The sequence below is a fragment of the Pinus tabuliformis genome, chromosome 1_1, assembly GCF_031772625.1.
Source record: "Pinus tabuliformis cultivar Carrire ecotype Pingquan chromosome 1_1, CPIR1, whole genome shotgun sequence".
In the NCBI taxonomy this organism is placed as follows: Eukaryota; Viridiplantae; Streptophyta; class Pinopsida; order Pinales; family Pinaceae; genus Pinus; species Pinus tabuliformis.
The window spans coordinates 214438222-214442512 of NC_142297.1; positions in this window are offsets into that span (position 1 = coordinate 214438222).

The window sequence follows — 4291 nt, forward strand, 5'->3', positions numbered from 1 at the left end:
TATGGCTATATTGGAAGGAAGGGAAGATATGTACCACTCAATTTGAACATCAATACGAGGTGCTAACATAGTTGGAATTATATTGAGTAGTTTGTTGAATCTAGAGTTGAAATCTTTGACCCTTTCTTCCCTTTTAGCCTTTAGATTAGACAATTCATTGATGAATGATGCAATGGCTCTATCATATCCAAACTTAGTTATGAATTGCTCTTCAAACATATCCCAGCTATTTATGGAGCGAGAGGGTAACAAAAAGTACCAGGATCCTGTTGATCCTGTAAGAGTATATTGAAATAATCAGACTACACAGTCTTCTTCATCGACTCTGTTTAAATTGATGGCCAGCATATAGTTATGGAGATAACAACGTAAACTTTGAAACAGGAACTGATACTATTACCCGTTTTATAGAGATAGCAAAAAATTGACCTGATTTTGAAAAGGGGCGATGTAGAACACACATTTTTTTAGAGCATAGTTTTTGACAATTTAAATAACCGATACAATTACCCATTTCGTAGGGGTAGTAAAAATATGACCCGATTTTGAAAAGTGGTAATGCAGAATACAATTCTTTTTTTTTTTAGCATATTTTTGACACTTTAAATTTTCTTATGTATCAAATATAAATATTTGTTTTTAAATGTTAATGATTTTCATGCTGATTTTGAAACGTGCTGATGCAGCTTGCCTTTTTTTTAGAGGACTTACTTTTCACACTTTAAAATTTATTATATCCTTTTTTTTTTTTAATTATGATTACTTAACGAATTTTCAAGTTGTTCTATTTTTTATTTTTTTTATGTTATATATATATATATATACATAAAAAAAAAAAAAAAAAAAAAAAAATAGAACAACTTGAAAATTCGTTAAGTAATCATAATTAAAAAAAAAAAAGGATATAATATATATATATATATATATAAGGACAAAAAAACAAAATAAAACATGTTTAAAAAAATAAATTATCTCATAAACCATAAAAGAATTTGCAAAAAAAAAAAAAAATTAAAAGAAATATATATAAAATTAAGTAAGTAAGTAAAAAAAAAACAAAAAAAAAAACTAGAGAGAAGGAGAAAAAAAACAAAAAAAACAAAAACAAACTAGATTAAAAAATAAATAAATAAATAAATAAAATAAAAATTAACCAAACAAGAAAACAAACAAAATTTAAAAAATATATTTTCTTCAAAAAAAAACAAAACAAAACCAAAAAAAACAAAAAGCATTTGAAGTTTTAAAGAAATAAGTATTTAATATATATATATATATATATATATATATATATATAGATATTAAAAAAAATTATTATTTTTTAATTAAAAAAAATTATTAAAAATTAAAAAAGAAATTTAAACAAATTTTTTTATTTATAGAAAGAAAATTTATTAAAAATTAAAAAAAAAAAAAAATGTAAACACATTTTTTTTAATTTAAAACAAAAAAAATAGTAGAAAATTTAAAACAAAAAAAATTTAAACAATTTTATTTTTTTATTAAAAATTAAAACATTTAAAATTTTAAATTTTAAATATTAAAAAATTAAAAACATTATTAAAATAATTTGATTTTTTTAACGTATTTATTTATTTTTTTTCAAAAAAAAAAAATACACAGTGCCCCTCCGTCGCCCGTGGTGGCACGGCCCTGGGCAGAGGGCCTGCGTGGCCCAGAGTCGCACCACCACGGGTGTCGGGCAAGGGGGGAGGGAGGCGATTCTGGGCGTGCAGGCCCTCCGCCCAGGGTCGTGCCACCACGGGCGGCGGGCGAGCGCAAGGGCACTAGTTTTTTTTTTTTCGAAAAAAAATTTAATACGTTAGTTTTTTAATAATTTTTTTTTTAAATATATTTTTTTTAATTTTTGAAATTTTAAATAAATAAATTAATTAAATTTGTATAAAAAAAATTAAATTTTTTAATGAGATTTTTTGTAAAAAATAAATAAATAAATAAATTAAAAAATAAAAATAAAAAAAAAATTGTTTAAAAATAATTAAAAAATTTTAATAATTTTTTTATGGTTTATGAGATAATTTTTTTTTTCTTTTTGTCTTTTTTATATTTGTTTTTTAGTAATCAACATTTTAATCTAGTAGAATTTTTTTTTTTTTTTTTTGTTAATTTTCATTTTTTTTTAAATCTAGTTTATTTTTTATTTTTTATTTTAGTTTTTTTAATGTTTTTAAATTTTTCTATTTTTACCTATTTAATTTTATAGTTTTTATTAATGTTTTTTTTCTTTTCCATTTTTTTTTCCTTTTGCCAATTTTTTTAATGGTTTACAAGATTTTTTATGTTTTTTTTGAAATGTGTTTTTTACTATTTATTTGTTTATAATTTTTATTTTTATTTTTTAGTTTTTTAATTCTTATGGTTAATTTTGTTTTACATTTTTATGATTGATTTTTTTTTTAGTATATATTTTAATTTATGTTTTGTTTTTTTGTTTTTTTAACCTTTTTTTTTGCTTTGTGTTTTTTCATTGTTTTAATTTTTTTATTTTATTTTATGTTTTCATTAATTTTTTTTAATTTTAATGTTTTTTGGGGTCATGATAAAATATTTTACGCCATTATTTTGAAATGTTGAAAATTTTACCCTTGAAAAAAAAAAGTGTTATCTCAGCGTCAACACTTTTCGTTTTGAGGGTGTTTTTTGGACAATTTTTGCACAAAAAATTGGTTTTCACCGCCATTTTTAAAACATGTTGAAAATTTACCCTAGAAAAAAAAGATGTTATTCCAGCATCAACACTTTTCGTTTTTAGCACTGTTTTTTATATTTTTACGAGGTTTTTTGGCCAGAGTTTCCATTTTGAGTTTATAGTTCCCGTTTCAAAGTTTACATTGTTAGATGTTCCTCAACTAGTAGTCCATCATCAGGATTATATTTGGGCAACCATCTTTTACGATTCTTAGGAAGGGGTGAAGAGGAGATGCCATTGCTACAACAATGGGATTATTCCATGGTTGTACTCGCAATTGTTGTCATTGTTGACCTACCACTGGATTTTGAGTGGATGAGACGATAGAAGGGGTTTGAGTTGACGAGGTTATGAGTGGAGTTTGAGTTGAAGAAGAGGCAGATTGGGTGCTTGGACTAGAAGAACTAGCGCCAGTAGTTAGAATGGAAGTTGTTGGAATGAGTGGAGGGAATGAGGGGTTTGAGGTGAAGAATGTGATAAAACCTCACTAGTGGATGTTTGTGATTAAGATTCCTCATTTTTCTTTTGGAAAGAAGAAACATGAAATTCAAAAGAAAGAACTCCAATCTTCTCACTTTGAAAATGGGTCAACATCCGTCTTGGTTGTAGAACAGAGGAAATACTTCCTTCAAATGACTGAGATGTTGCAGGCTTTTCAGTTGAAATAGAGATTTACTCTAACTTCTCTATCAAAGTCTGAACTTCTAGGGATTCAGGGTTGTAGTCCGAAGAAGGTATTCTCTAAGATTCACTAGGAGATTTTTGAGAGGTTTGCTCAAATTTTGATCTTGAGATTATGGTTCTAGATGGGGATCTAGAAATTGGAGGAGATCTAGAGGGGGAGCGAATCTTAGGATGGATTTTTTTTATTTATGATCAGTTATGTTTTCCATTCACAATCATGGCCCTCCTTCTAGCGCCAAAATGTTGAAGCCCCAGAATTATGTTGCAACAACATGGGGGATAACCACCTGGTTCGAACCTTGGAAGTAGCTCCTTTTCTGTTTGGTATGGTGGCTCCGAATGGGGATAATGATACCAGTTTCCCATCAAGAATTGATATGATGATGGTGTTGGATTGATATAAGGTATAATGGGAAATGGCTTAACTAAAAATGATCTAATTTAAACAATCAAACACATGCAACTATCTATTCTAACATATATCTTAATATATACCCGAGAATAACTTAAATCATGCGATCTACAAAGATATCTTAAAGCAAAGGTAATAAAGATCATTCAATTGTTATAAGAGAAGAAATTGTTAATGATAATTATTTTGACTAAATAGTTAGGCAAAATAATTGTGGAAACTATATCGCATATATCAATTGCTCATATATTCAATAGGGAATTACAACTAAAACATTTATGCAAAAGTGTTTTAATGTCAAACTATAACTCAGATTTCATACATAACACAATATAAGAAAGATTACTGCTAATTCATAAAAAAAAACACAATCATAAAGATAGAAGTACAGATATGAAAGGTCCTACTCATGAGTCACAATATTGATCTGCTTCTTTTCCAACTAAATAACTCTAAGAGTACAAAAGTGCAAATTCAGTAGGGTA